Source organism: Dendrobates tinctorius, unplaced genomic scaffold (assembly GCF_039654945.1).
Source record: "Dendrobates tinctorius isolate UK_male_01 unplaced genomic scaffold, ASM3965494v1 ptg000006l, whole genome shotgun sequence".
NCBI lineage: Eukaryota > Metazoa > Chordata > Amphibia > Anura > Dendrobatidae > Dendrobates > Dendrobates tinctorius.
The window spans coordinates 4486011-4501503 of NW_027361674.1; the positions used below are offsets into that span (position 1 = coordinate 4486011).

General features: G+C 45.3%; 1 long non-coding RNA gene across 2 annotated transcripts in view; it reads left to right on the forward strand.

Moving 5' to 3' along the window:
* Positions 1-15493, forward strand: part of LOC141084785 (uncharacterized) — a 154384-nt gene that overhangs the window by 118387 nt on the left and 20504 nt on the right. Inside the window, exon 4 of one of the 2 annotated variants that reach the window (XR_012231113.1) lies at positions 11243-11432. The exons of the other annotated variant lie outside the window; for it this stretch is intronic. This is a non-coding gene — a long non-coding RNA (uncharacterized lncRNA). Of the gene's footprint in view, positions 1-11242; positions 11433-15493 lie in introns of those variants that run through there. 2 annotated transcript variants of the gene reach the window in all.

Here is a 15493-nt window from a genome sequence, read left to right on the forward strand (position 1 = left end):
GTGAGACATCAGGTTGCCGCAAAACCGGGGCGGAGGTGAATCTTAGCTTCAGCTCCTGAAAGGAAGAAACAGCCTCCGGAGACCAATTTAACACATCAGCACCCTTCTTAGTCAAATCAGTCAATGGCTTGGCAATACTAGAAAATTTTGCTATAAATTTCCGATAAAAATTAGCAAAACCCAAAAACTTCTGGAGGGCCTTCAAAGAAGTGGGCTGAACCCAATCGTAAATGGCCTGTACCTTGGCCGGGTCCATTTCAATAGTTGACGGGGACAAAATAAATCCCAAAAATGAAATCCTCTGTACTCCAAAAGGCATTTAGATCCTTTGACATACAGGGAATTCTCCCTCAAGATCTGGAACACAGTCCGAATATGTTCCACATGAGAATCCCAATCCTTGGAGAAGATCAAAATATCATCCAGATAGATAATCAAAAATTTATCGACAAAATCTCGGAAAATATCGTTCATGAAGCACTGGAAGACAGAAAGGTCATTAGTGAGCCCAAAAGGCATCACCAGGTACTCAAAATGTCCCTCCGGAGTATTAAACGCCGTCTTCCATTCATCCCCATACTTAATGCGAATAAGATTATACGCCCCCCTGAGGTCAAGCTTGGTAAACCAGCAAGCACCTTTAACTCTGGAGAATAGATCAGAAATCAGGGACAACGGATACTGATATTTAACAGTAATTTTGTTGAGGGCACGATAATCAATACAAGGTCTTAATGATCCATCCTTTTTGGCTACAAAAAAAAACCCGGCACCTAAGGGTGACGAGGATGGTCTAATATGACCCTTCTCCAACGCCTCCTTAATATAGGATCGCATAGCCTCGTGCTCGGGTACAGATAAATTGAAGAGCCGACCCTTGGGAAATTTACACCCCGGGCTCAGTTCAATTGCACAGTCATAACTCCTATGAGGAGGCAGAGACGCAGACTCATTCTCACTAAATACATCATAAAAGTCCGCCAAATAATCAGGAACATCATGCGACTGAGGAGAGGTGGAAAACACCGGAGCCTCACTAAAGGCACACCGACAACCCCAACTCACCACAGACACAGATTTCCAATCCAAAACTGGATTATGAATTTGTAACCAGGGAAACCCCAGAACAATAGTATCATGCAGATTATGCAACACCAAAAATCTGCAATTTTCTTGATGGTCTGGGGCGACCCGCATTACCACCTGGGTTCAAAACTGAGGTTTATTTTTAGCCAAAGGAGTAGCATCAATCCCCCTCAAAGGGATAGGCGTCTGCAGAGGTGTCATCGGAAATCCACAACGTTTAGCAAAATCCAAGTCCATTAGGTTTAGGGCTGCTCCCGAATCCACAAAAACCTTGGCGGAAAATGTGGACAGGGAGCAGATCAGAGTAATAGCCAGAAGAAAATTAGGTTGAACACCACCAACAGAAAACGTGTGTGCAAAGCGTTTCTCTCGTTTAGGACAGACAGAAATAATATGCGAGGCATCTCCACAGAAAAAACACAACTTATTACGCCTTCTGAACTCCTGACGCTGCTCTCTGGAAAAAACTCTATCACATTGCATAGGTTCAGACATTTGTTCAACAGGTGGCAACACCTCTCGTGCAGCTTTGCGTTCGCGCAAACGCCGATCAACCTGAATGGCTAATGACATAGAATCGTCAAGACCAGAGGGAACAGGAAATCCCACCATAGTATCTTTTACGGCTTCTGACAACCCCTTCCGAAAGAGAGCAGCCAAGGCATTATCATTCCAGGTAGTAAGTACTGCCCACTTTCGGAATTTTTGACAGTACAATTCTGCAGAATCACGACCCTGGTTCAATGCCAGCAGGGTCTTTTCAGCCTGATCAATGGCATTAGGTTCGTCATACAACAACCCCAAGGCCTGAAAAAATGCGTTCACATTAGTCAGAATAGGATCATCTGGTTTCAAAGAAAATGCCCAATCCTGGGGATCGCCACGCAGCAAAGAGATGACAATTTTAACCTGCTGCGCGGAGCTCCCTGATGAGTTAGGCTTCAAGGCAAAAAATAATTTACAATTATTTTTGAAATTCAAAAATTTAGACAGATCCCCAAAAAATACATCAGGTGTAGGAATCTTTGGTTCAGCAGCATGTGAATGAGCAAGGTAGGCAGAAATTCCCCGCACTTCCGCAGCGAGCTGCTCCACACGATCAGACAACTGCTTTATCTCCATTGAGAGAAAAAAAAAATTCCCCCTACGGCCTCAGAGATATAGAGGAAAAAATATACACACTTTTTTTTTTTTAATTCTTTCCTGCTATAGAGTACCCTAGGATCTGCGGTATGGCGGATGATTCTGTTATGATTGAGTCACCGTAGGAGGCAGACACAAAAATAGAAGCTACATCCAGAAAACCAGAGAAGTTGGCAACTATCAGATTGCAGATCCCTGAACCTATCAACACAACTAGCAGTAGCCATGGGGGGTTCCTACGATGCCCTAGACCCCTCGATCACAGCCGGAGCGCTAAATAGCCTAAAGACAGAAAAGGAAATCTAAACTGCCCCAGAGCAGACCCCAAAGTAAAAGGCAGCCCCAACATATAATGACGGTGAAGCAAGATGAAAAAACACTCACACAGATAGAAAGATAGACTGAGCAAAGACGGGGCCCAAGCTAACTAAACAGAACAGGAAAGGAAGGTTGCTGTCTGCAATCTGCCAAAACCCTATCAAAGACATAAGCAAACAAGCTGATATGAAAAAGACCCTGAAGCAGCTAGGCTTCAAAAACTAAATCAGCGCTCAGGTATTTTCAGAAGACAGAGCTAAAGGAATTCAGCACACCCCAGCAGGGAATGGCAGAAATCCAGAAAAACAAAGCAAAACAAAGTCAAAGCAAGAATGCAAAAAGCCGAGCAGAAAACTTAGCTTTAGAAGAGCAGGAATTCAGACTGGTCTCCAAGGATCCCACAGAGAAATCACCCGCAGGGCAGAAGGGCGTCGGCAGCCTTATATCCAGTCAGTAACTCCACTCAGCCAGTCATCATCATCAGACTCAGGTGTTTGATAATCAGGCTCACTACCTTTCTTTACTAGAAGAGGGAGTTCCTCGGGCCTCAGTAGTGAAGGGGAAAATGAACTCACAACAGTGTCTTTCCTTTCCTGTCCTGTCTAGTCAGTGTGGGCACCATCGTTTGCTCAGTCTATTTTTCTGCCTGCGTTTGTATTTTCATCTTGTCTCACCGACAATATATGTTTGGGGGCTATCTATTCCTTTGTGGTATGCTTCGGGGCAGTTTAGATTTCCCCTTTCTTGCGTTAGACTTAGTTAGCTCTCCGGCTGTGCCGAGGCATCTAGGATCATTGTAGGTACACTCCATGGCTACTGCTAGTTGTGTGGACAGGATCAGGGATCTGCATCCGCTTAGTTACCAACCTCTCTGGTTTTCTGTGGCTTAGCCTGGGCCTGCTATCCTCCTCAGTGCCCATTCATAACACACGGGCCCTTTGTAGTGATGGTAGGCTTCATGTCAAACAGTCCAAGAGTTAAAGTGGGGCAAAGTTCAGGAGCACACAGTCCTGCAGCCACATCCGGAGTCCACCGCTGCTAACCCCCATGGGGTTCTGGTCCTGTGATCCAGTAAGGGAGGCACCAACAGGTGCAAAACAAACTTGGAGGAGGGGAAAACCATTAAACGTGGCCGTTAGCTGGTGGCCACATCAGGCACCATTGTCCTTGGGCGCCAGGCAGAGCTGACTGCCCTCTTAGGGACTCAAAACATTACCTTGCTCTAGGGGAGGGGTGCAACCGGCACCAATATTATGGCTCAAAAAGTGCCACTCAGTTTGTACACGGCTGATGAGTTGAATGGTGGGCTGCATTTGGCCCTTGCACTACTGCATAGACATTAAATGAGGACCCACTGGAGGAGGAGGAGTCCCCACTGTTCTTCTGGCTCCGCATTCCTTGCAGTGGTGGTCCTCCAGCTCTTTGAGTCTCCGGCCCTGTGAACACATCTGCAGCCACCTCATTTCCCTGAGGCACTGCTCTCTCCTGTGCGGCCGGGCAACTACGTCGGTAGCAGCCGGCCGTTCCACATCTGGGGTCTCCTGTGGTGGACCGGCTCATGGTTAGAGGCCATTCTTATGGCCGCTGTATAGGGTCCCTGGGTCCTTGCTCCTTTATAAATTCTATGTAGTCCCCCTCTCGAAGAGGACTGTGGAACATCAGGGACCCAGCGTTGATATATACTTTGGCCCCCGTCGTCAGCTCCTGCAGGAAACCATAACCTTTTCTTTGGTTCAGGTACCGGACGGGCTGCGGGTCATCCGGCCTGCTGTGATTCCTCCACCTGGGCATTGCAGCTCTTCAAGGATGTGGCATTCTCGCTTCCTTTTCTCCTGGATTACTCCGTGGATCCATTTGGCCTCCATAGTGATGGGTCCACCTCGGGTGATGTCGGTGGGGTAGGCAGCCAAGACACCACCGGGGATGATGGTGGAGCTACGTACGGTGAGTAGGCTGAGGACAAAGTAGCAGGGTGGCCAGACAGGGGTCTCTTACTCACCGCCACACCTGTTGATAGTCCCCTTGCATGGCTGCCATCATCACCAGCATTGGTGATTGCGGCGGTCATGATCCTCTGCAAGGCCGCCTCCAGGATTCTCTGCACTCTTCAGGGTTACCGTCAGGTGTCTTCAGGTCATTATCCTCTGCTGGTTGCTGACTTGGCCACCACCATGGGGGTCGCACCTCCAGCTCTTCTGACCACCAGACCTCTGTTAGCATGGGTGGTCAGGAGCCGGAATCTCCAGGAGTGGACCCTCTGGACCGTGGCACTGAGGGGCCCCGGGCGAGCTGCCAGGTGGAACCGACCCCTATACAGGGACCGTTAGGAGCAGGCCCAGGGCAGGGGTTCGAGTACCACAGTAGCCGGTACCGAGAGGGGCGGCTCAGAATGGACTGGAGTAGGAGTGTGGGACTGAAACGTAGACTGTAAGGCTGGAATATGGAGAGGTGGCTGGAGCGGAACACAGGAGACAGGACTGGAGTAGGACTGTAGGAGTGTGGATAGCTGGATGGAGCAGGAACACCGAAGGCAGGACTGGAGTAGGATGGAACAGGAACGCTGGTGCAGGACTGCAGTAGGATGGAACTGGGACACAGGAACAGGAACACAGGAACAGGACTGGAGTAGGAGGAACCGGAACGCTGGAGCAGGACTGGAGTAGGATGGAGCTGGAACACAGGAACAGGACTGGAGTAGGAAGGAACAGGAACGCTGGAGCAGGACTGGAGTAGGATGGAACTGGAACACAGGAACAGGACTGGAGTAGGAAGGAACAGGTACGGTGGAGCAGGACTGGAGTATACTGCAGGGAACACAGGAGACAGGGCTGCGAGGCTGCTGCAGGAAACACCGCGAACGGAACCGAGAGGCTGCAGAGAGCACAGGAGGAGGCAGGGCCCAGTGTGCACTGTAACACAATGATCAGGCGCCTCCCTCAGGGGGAAGCGGCCTGATATAGCCCCGTCTGGTCTGCCATTGGTCCGAAGGTGCTTCCGGGTCAGGGGTCAGGGCACAGCCGGAGCACAAGAAGCAGCAGGGAGGCGCGGCTGCGGCCTATGGCGCATGCGCATTGCATGCAGGGATGGCGTCGGCCGCGAGCCCGTAAGAGGTGACCGCCGTGGACGTCGGGTGGAGAGAGGCTGCGGCGTGGGAGCGGAGGCCGGCTGCGGCGTGTGAGCGAAGGCCGGGTGAGTATGACGGAGCGGTGTAACAGCCTTAAACCTCAGGCGCGTCTCTGCCCGTGCCTTGGAGTGCCTCCAATCCTGGCGGCCAATGCCACCGTGGTAGGACATGCTGCGCCTCTCCATGCCAGCAGATAATGGGGTCTCATCCTCTGACAGACAGTCCATCTTTTTCTGGTTCCACCCATTCGTGTGTGGAGTCATTCCTGGCTTCTCTACCCATTTCTCTAGGTTTCTTCGCAGGGGCGGGAGCTCTGTCTTCGCCCGCACCTATTTCTCTGCCCGGGCCTTGGAGTGCCTCCAATCCTGGCGGCCAATGCCACCGTGGTAGGACATGCTGCGCCTCTCCATGCCAGCAGATAATGGGGTCTCATCCTCTGACAGACAGTCCATCTTTTTCTGGTTCCACCCATTCGTATGTGGAGTCATTCCTGGCTTCTCTACCCATTTCTCTAGGTTTCTTCACAGGGGCGGGAGCTCTGTCTTCGCCCGCACCTATTTCGGGCGGGCATCTGTCACAACGGGGTGCGACCTTCTTTCTTCTGGTGCCAACTTTCCTGGGTGATGCCCATGACATGTAGCTTTGTCTTTTTAATTTTTTGCATCAACAGCTGCCATCTTTTCGGCCATGGTCAGCGCCATTTCTGAGTTCACAACATCCGCCATCCGCAATCCAGTCACGGTGGACAATACATCACAAGTCCCAATTTCAAAGTCACAAATCTCAGGATCGCTGTCAGCCGACAGCTCAATCTCTTCCACTTCGGGCAGCACATATATTTCAGAAATATGCTAATTATGCAAATTGTCTCTTCAGAGAGGAAGAGGACTAGAACTCTAGTGCCACCTATTGGAGGTAGCAATCCTAAAAGTCAATGCTGACCCTTTAACGAGCCTAGTTACATGACTTAGGATAAAAGCCAAGCCAGAATCTCCATTTGCAGACACTGTGTTTCAGGGTACTGCCCCTCATCAGTGCAAAGTGGGAGATCTGGTTTGGCTGTGAGAAAGGCGTCTGACCGATATCCAAGAAGTATCATTTCTCCTTGCGGAGAATGACATGCTAAGCATGTCGAGGTGATGAGACTCCTCACCTCGACATGCTTAGCATGTCTTTCTCCACAAGGAGAAATGATACTTCTTGGATATATTTCAGATTCACAGTCCCGGTCAGCTGCCTTCTTTAATCCTTCCATGGCGGACACTTCAAAATCACAAGTCTCACATATTCAATCTATCAGTCTTTAGGCTGCGGGGGTCCATCCTGTCGACTACGCCAAGTGTAACAAGGGTGACCGGGGGGAAGTAGTTGTGGCGATTAATTTAAAGACACAGTACATAGAGTCCACTGAGCAAATGGTCGGTGATCATCCCCGGCCCTTGTACGTAGATCGACAGGACCAACACAGCTTTTCCGCATAGGTTACCTTCTCTTCCTCTGGTCACAGAAGTCCAGGCAAATAAGGGTCCGAAAGGCAGCTGTACTCCAACAGGGAAAAGTAACTTTATTTGAACAATGATGAAGGATGGATGAAAAGACAATTGCAACATTGGCTTCCTGCTCTCCCTGACACGTGCTGCGGCCGTACCCACAATGTCCGCAGTGGTTGAGATTCACAGTAGTCCAATTGCTGGCATCTCGGCACCTGAGACCCCTTTAGTGAAGGCCCTTCCCAAGTCTTGGGGGCCTGTTTTGTAAGCCTTCAGTCCATATAGATCCTTGATCCGAGGCAGCAGGTCTCTTCCATCTAGGAGTTTGGCAATGCCCCTTCTGTAGCACATCTCTGCCATGGTCGATGTACCTGGGCCTTCTGACTGGGAAGCAGCAGCTTCCAGCCCCTCTATTTAACTAGTTATGTCCCTAACTATATACAGAGCTTAAAGGGGAACATCACAATACATAGTATGGCTCATACTACAGTGCAATTAATACCAAAATGCAGATATTATATCACGATACATAAAATGCACAGGGGGTCACATGAAATGAGAAGAGAGTGCAGCTGAGGGAACCTGCCATCCCCTTAGACATTCATGTCTACTTGACTGTTTAGTTATGGCCAGGAGACCCGCAGCTGACCTAGACATCGCTGTCCATACTCAGATTTTGAATGCTGCATGTCTGAAACTGGCCTAAGAGTACATTTAAGGGGTACAGAGGAGAATGCCAAGTTAATGTAGGAAGACAGTCAGTGCTACCTAGGAAAAAGGTATGCAAATCACCTATTCCAATATGAAGAAAACAGACTCTCTAGTGCCATCTACAGGATGCAGCTACCCTATAAGTCTGTATCTAACCACTTAATAACCATTAGTGCATAGTAGGGTACTGGTTGGCTGTGTGAGAGCTTAGGCTCACTTGACTTCAGTCAAAAAACTCTCTGAGGCAGCCAAATCGTTACCTTTCTCTGTAGTGATGAATGGCAAGAAACCCAAAACCAGTCATCTGAAGACATGGGATCTTCATCTTTTACAGAAGACTGGTTTTACTAAATATATGACAATGCTCATTAAATGGAACCTGTCCCCACATGCTATTTACCTGCACATATGGGGTTAATCTGCAGGTTAATAACATTCCAAAGCGTGCACCCGACATAACGAATGCACGATTTCTTGGAGGAAATTAACCACAGTATTCCTCCAGGTAGCCTCTGGCTTTCAGTCATAGAGGCGCATCTGGCACGGCTTCAGTCAGAGTGAGTGGTGGCTGTAACCATTCCCTGATCGTCTGCATCGTATCAGTGCAGGTACAACTGCCAGCCAATATGCTGGGTCGTGCTTACATCTGCCGCTCACTACGGTGACTGAAGCCACTCCAGCACACATCTATGACTGAAAGCCAGAGTTCATTTCCTCTCGATGGTCATACTTTCTTAGCGGCGGTTGCACAGCTATGAAACATTATTTTTATCCATTAAATTGTTAGGTTTAAACTGATACAAGCCATACAGTCAGCGCAGAGCCTGCAGATTAACCCCATATCTGACATGAGAAAGTTCACCAGAGTTCAGCTATCAACTTATGGCACTGCTGCATAAGAACATTCTCACGCAGTGAGCGGTGCCTTAAGTGAGTTCACCGTAGTTCAGCTAAGAACTCCAGTGAACTGTCTCATTGCGGGAGCTCAGTGCTAGGCACTTACAGGAGCGTGCATATTCATTACCTTAATGAGCGGTGTCACGTGATCGGTCAGCAGAGGAAGAGCAGCAGGAAACCGGCACCAATGAGATGCTGCGAGGGCGCCGGGACCAACAAGATGTTACAAGGGTACACCGGAGGGTGAGTAGGATCGGATGTCTTCTGAAAGCCGGCTGCTGCAGCTGTCACTGTGTGCGCTATAAGAGAAATGAATATTCATTTATCTTTAGCAGCAACACAGACTTTAGCCACAGCTGCTGTGACCCACTGCTCCGCCGCAGTCTTCCCAATGATTGTGGAGCCTACTGAAACAGACTAAGGGACCTATATAAATGCTTAGAAAGCCTTTGCAGGTGTTCTTTGTTAATTATTCTAATTTACTGAGATAATGACTTTTGGGTTTTCATTGGCTGTAAGCCATAATCATCAACATTAACAGAAATAAACACTTGAAAAATATCACTCTGTTTGTAATGACTCTATATAACATATGAGTTTCACTTTTTGCATTGAAGAACTGAAATAAATTAACGTTTTGATAATATTCTAATTTTGTGAGAAGCACCTGTGTGTCTTATACATGCTTTTCCATTACTAAACTGTGGGCTTGATGTCACCAGACAATACAAAGGTGACATCAACCCCCCAAATATTGATCCCACTTGCCACCACCACAGGGCTAGTGGGAAGAGCTGGGCCAAGCACCAGAATTAGAGCATCTAATAGATGCACCTTTTTCTGGGATGGGATGGCTACATGCTCCTGTTTTTAGGCTGGGGAGGGGGCTAATATCCATGGCCCTTTACCAGCCTGAGAATATCAGCCCCCAGCTGTCTGTTTTAGCTTGGCTGTCAATTTAAGAAAAAAACAGCATGGGGAGCCCTCTATTCTTTATAAGCAGCCATGATAAAGCTGACAGCTGAGGGTTGAAAAATAGACCAGACCCCACGTCATTTAAAAAAAAAAATATTATAGAGCAGGCGCTGACTTATGAATACTCCCATCAGCGGCGCCTGCTGTTATTAGTGACAGCAGGCTTAGGCTGATGGGAGTAGTACTCATATCAGCTTATGCCTCTGTGATTAGCGGTATACTTTTTACCGCCGGTCACAGCTGCTGCCTCATTCTGTCATCTGACCGCGTGGGAACTGCAGCTCTTTGACCACCGATAATAAACTTACCGCCGATCAGAGGCAGTGTTTGCCACGCCGTCATGCAGATGACAGCGAGGAAAACAGTAGATGTTCTGGCCCCCCATTCATCTGAATGGGGTCTGGGTGTGTGAATTTTTTAAAATATTTGGACGAACACGAACATTCAGGGGTTCGCCCATCACTAATTCTCAGTTTAATAATTCTGCATCCAACAATAGATAGTGCAATATACAGTAGAAGCCATAGATGATACATTTGCCAAAAGCCCACCCTCTTACAGATGAGGAAGGACAATAGATAAGGCCAAATTCTCTACTTCATTCTTAAACTAGTGCACTCATATCTGTCTGTCTAGTTTTGGGGGTGGACTGGCTCTCATTAAGGAGACAAGCTAAATCTGGAGTCTTATTAGCAATGCATGATGAAAAAATATGCAAATTAACTCTCTCCAAAATGAAAAAATATTGCCACAAACTATACACAGTTGGCCATCCTAAAGCCAGTTTGATCCCACAGTTTGTCTGCCCTTATTCACTCAGACGTCAACTTTGACACATGATAAGGTTTTTAATATTAGACAGTGTAGGACCGCCCCGACCACAGAGTCACCTTGTCGATGGTGGGACGGCTTTTATGCTATGTTTGATCAAATACAGTATTACTAAAAACTCTGTATGATTTAAATGCACTTTTGCTTTTTACTTATTTGGTTACAGCAGAGTTTTTTTCATTTTGTCTTTTGTAGGTTTTGTATGCTTTATGGCCATGTGAACATGCATTTATATGCTGCATGTGTACCAACTCAAACCATATAATAAGACATGTTAAAAGGGTCAGAATTGAACCTGCAAATATCTGCGTTTAACACATGGCACTAGCAAAATTGTCTTTCCTTCGGGGAAGGAGCTGACTTGCTTGGTCTTTTGGCCGCATTTCTAAACACCAGAGCAAATAAAAAGTGGAGGTGTTACCCAGAGGAACCAGACAGCTGCCGTTCCACTAGTGCAGGTAACAAAGCAGCAATTCAATTTTTTTCCATTTAACGTGTCGGCAAATATACAGTGAATGAATTCAGTTCTCCGATTCTCGAATGTAAACATTGTTTAAAATACAGAAAACGGAGTAGCGGCTAATTTCCATGATTATGCAATCTTCTTAGGCTTGTGTTCAATAGAGCAGAGAAGGAAAAACTTCTATTTTTGATTTTCTGTCATCAGGGCACATTTGTCAATGTCATTTGGAGGAATAAGTGAAATTTAAAGTCTTGTGACCAAAAACGACATTAAAGTAGATATCTGACATCGGAGAGTGACAATCCATTCCAGCCGCTGGGACCAGCCATGCTAAAAATGAGCCAAACCGTTCCACTGGGACTCACTGTAAGTGACAAGACCACTCATCTATGAAATTATACATATGGTTTGATTTTGGGGTATGGAGTCCGGCCTTTTATTTTCAGTCTGACACGACATATGCACACAATTTCCACATACTGAAGTTTCTTTTCCAAATATTTTATTCTTTTAAACAATGGGGAGAGGGGAAGACAGGGGAAAGAAAAAAAAAAGGGGGGGGGATGGGGATGAGAAGGAAAGATAAGGGGAAGTAGGGAAATTACAAGTTGACAACATGTAAAGAAAATGCAAAATATGCATTAATGATGTCATTTTACAAACGTATCTTGCCAACGCCTAAACACATAGAATACAAGATTATACAATAGAATGATAATAGTAATAAAGAACATAAAAACACACAAATGAGCATAATGAGTGTCATTACAGATCTAATCCTATGTCAAATATTAGATACAAGATCAGTTATGTCAGAGGCAAAACTAAAACAGCTTTTATCGAGATTACTAAGTGTTAAAGGATTCATTCAAGTAATAGGAGTAGGGAAAGCTTGGTCCCATTTAGAGCACTTCTTGTAGAAGTTACTGAATTGGTCATTAGCCAATGCGAAATGCAACTCATGGGATCTATGTTGTGCGATCAACTGTAAGATATCATCAACTTTGGGAAGGAAACAGTTCTTCCAATGGAATGCAATGGAATTTTTTACCACAAGACAAACATGGATGACTATATCTTTTAAGGCAGGGTCCAATTCCTCTATATTAAGGGAAAGTAGGGCCGAGTGAGGTGTGAGGGTTGTGGTTTTGCCTGTAAGTTTGCTAATGATGCGGGAGGAGATCTGCGACCACAAGGAATTAACCATTGGGCAACTCCAGAAAACATGTAGGATGTCTCCCTTCTGGCCGCAGTCCCTCCAGCATAGAGGCAAGTTCCTAGTCCCAATGTGGGCAAGTCTATTGGGGGTATAGTACCAACGAGATACAACCTTAAAATGGGTCTCCTGCAATGACATGGAGAGTACGGAGTGATATGATAAAGAGAGAGAGAGTCCTCCCAGTCTTCTACAGTGAAGGATGAGTTTAAGTCTTTCTTCCAACTCAGCATTGAAGGGCTTTTTGTCAAGGCCGCATCTTGGTTGTAGTTATCATAAACAAAGCCATGACTCCAGAAAATACGATGACCACAATTATTTAGTATTTTTATAGATGACTCAGTGATGTTTAGTTTCTTGTCGAGAAATATTTTTATATTATCCTTAAGAGTAAGGTATTCGAGAAACAGGGAGGAGGAGATATTATATTTAGTTTTTAGTGTTTGAAAGGATAAAAATTCCGTCCCGTTAAAAATGTCTTCTAAGTTTGATATTTTTAAATCAGCCCAGATGGGGGATAATGAATGGTTAGTCATAGAGTAAATGAGTGTTAGGGGGAGTTTTTTTAAGGATGGTCGTTTTATGGGATCCTCTCTTTGGTTTAGAGATCTTAAACCAGGCGAGTGCAACAGCTTGAAAGATCGGATGGGCAGCAGAGTTTGGAAGGTTGTTAGCTATGGCATTATAGATTATGGATCTAGGGTGCTTATTGTTATTAAGTGTAAACTCTAAGTCAAGCCAAGCCGAGTTATCTGAATTTAATAGCCAATGGGCACTTTGTTCAAGTAACAAAGAATAATAGTGGGCTGTGATGTTAGGGATGCTTATACCTCCATTCAATCTTTTCTTAAATAAGGTTTGAGTGGCCGTTCTGGGCTTCTTATAGCCCCAAATGAAAGAATTAATCTGTGCCTGTAAGTTAGAAAGATGGATGGAAGGGATAGGGAGTGGTATACACCTTAAAATATATAATATTTTTGGCAAAGTAAAGAGCTTTGCTGTAAGGATCCTTCCCCACCATGATAGAGATCTATCCCTGAAAATCACGCAATCCTTATTTATTAATTCAGATAGTTTTTTAAGGTTGGATTTAACTAACCCAGTGAGGTTACTGTTCACCGTGATTCCCAAATATACAAATTCCTTGTCACACCAGTTAAGGGAGGTTGCAGTTTTAATACATCTGGTTTGGTTCTTGCTGATGTTTAAGGGGAGAATGTTAGACTTGGGTTCATTGATTTTAAAATTAGACAATGATGAGAATTTGTTAATTTCTGAGAGAGCCTCAGGGATGGAGATCTCTGGTTTGGTTAAAGTTAGGATTACATCATCAGCAAAAAGACTGATCTTATGATGACGATTTAAGGTGTTTAATCCTACTATTTTGTTTTTTTTCCTGATTTGTTCGGCCAGGGGTTCCATAGCTAAATTAAATAGAATGGGGGAGAGGGGGCAGCCTTGTCTAGTGCCATTCGCTCTGGCAAATGGTTCTGAGACATGGTTATTGCAAATTACACTGGCTCTTGGGTCTGAATATAGGGCCATGATGAAGGATATCAGATTATCATCGAACCCGAATTTTTGAGTGTCTGTTTGAGAAAGCACCAACTAAGAGCCATGGGTGTTTTTGATGAGTTAGCCCATTTTATGGTATTGATGATTCGCCTTGTTGCATCCGCTGGTTGTCTCCCTTTTGTAAAGCCCATCTGATCATTGCTGATCAGTTTAGGAATTATCAGACTAAGCCTATTCGCTATGATCTTAGAATACAGCTTGATGTCTGTGTTAATTAACGAAATAGGGCGGAAGTTCTCTATGGCTTCAGGATCCCCTTTCATTTTGGGGATGACCGAGATCAAAGCCATCAGCATTTCGGATGGAAACGTTCCCTTTCCTGAGGCATAATTGAACACCTCGGTAAGGTGAGGGGAGAGAGAATTGTTGAAGGCTTTGTAATAGGCGTTGGCTAGCCCATCGGGACCTGGGGATTTGTGGAGATTAAGTTTCTTGATGGTGTCTTCAATTTCAATAGAAGTAAACGGGGCTGACAAGAACACTAAATCATCGGAAGATAAAGAAGGCAAATTTATTGTTGATAGATAGTTATCAATTTTTTCTAGGTTTTGGGAAAGTGGTTTAGGGTCAGTGTTCAAGTTATACAGCTTGGCGTAGAAGTTCGCAAATTCATTTGCTATTTCCTGGGGATGTGAAAGTTTAGAGCTACCATTAATCAAGTTAATTCTATTAATTTTATTATTAATTCTTTTGTTTTTGATTCGGTTGGACATGTACCTCATGTGTTTACTGAGTGACGTGTAATAATTACACTTAGAAGATTTTACTATTGCTTCATATGGGGAGTTCAGCTGAGTCCTGAGTTCTTGTCTTAGTTTAGTAAGTTCTCATTTTAGGGTGGGAGATGGTGAGGCAAGGTTCACATTGGTACTTTCAAGTTTTCGAATTGATAGGAGAGTGGCGTTAATTTTTTCCCTATTTTCTTTCTTTAATTTAGACGTAATGCTAATAATGACGCCTCTCACAACTGCCTTGTGAGCACACCAATTAGTGAATGGGTTTGTCACTTCAGCTCTATTCTCTCTAAAGAAGTTGTCTAAAGCTTCCTGGATGACGGTCTTGTGGATTGGATTATGGAAAATGTTTGCACTACACTTCCAGAGTTTGGTATTCTTCAAGGGAGGACCCAATAAAAGTTTGCCAAAAACCGGAGCGTGGTCAGAAATGGTTCTGTTTTCAATGGAGATTCCCTTAAATCTAATTAGAGAAAATACATTTGTAACGATCAAATCAAACCTGGATGCAGATTGATGCACCTCAGAGAAATGTGAATATTCCCTCGATGTAGAATTAAAACACCTGAAAACATCCAGTAACTCATTTTTATCTAACCATGCATTGAGGTTATCGGAATTAGGTCTTGAGCTTGAAGAAGAGTCCATAATATTGTTGGGAGTGATGTTGAAGTCACCTAAAAGGAATAATTCACCTCGTTTCACAATAGACACCTTTTTCATGACTTTGCTGAGGAATGACACTTGATCTCGGTTAGGAGCATATATATTGACCAGTGTACAGACCTGATCATTCAGTTTGCACACCAAGATATGGAATCTACCCCCCTCGTCCTTGTGTTCCTCCAAGGCTTCGAAGGGGATAGAATTTCCAATCATTGTCAGTACTCCAGCTTTCTTTTTCGAGTTACAGGACTCGAAGATATGCGG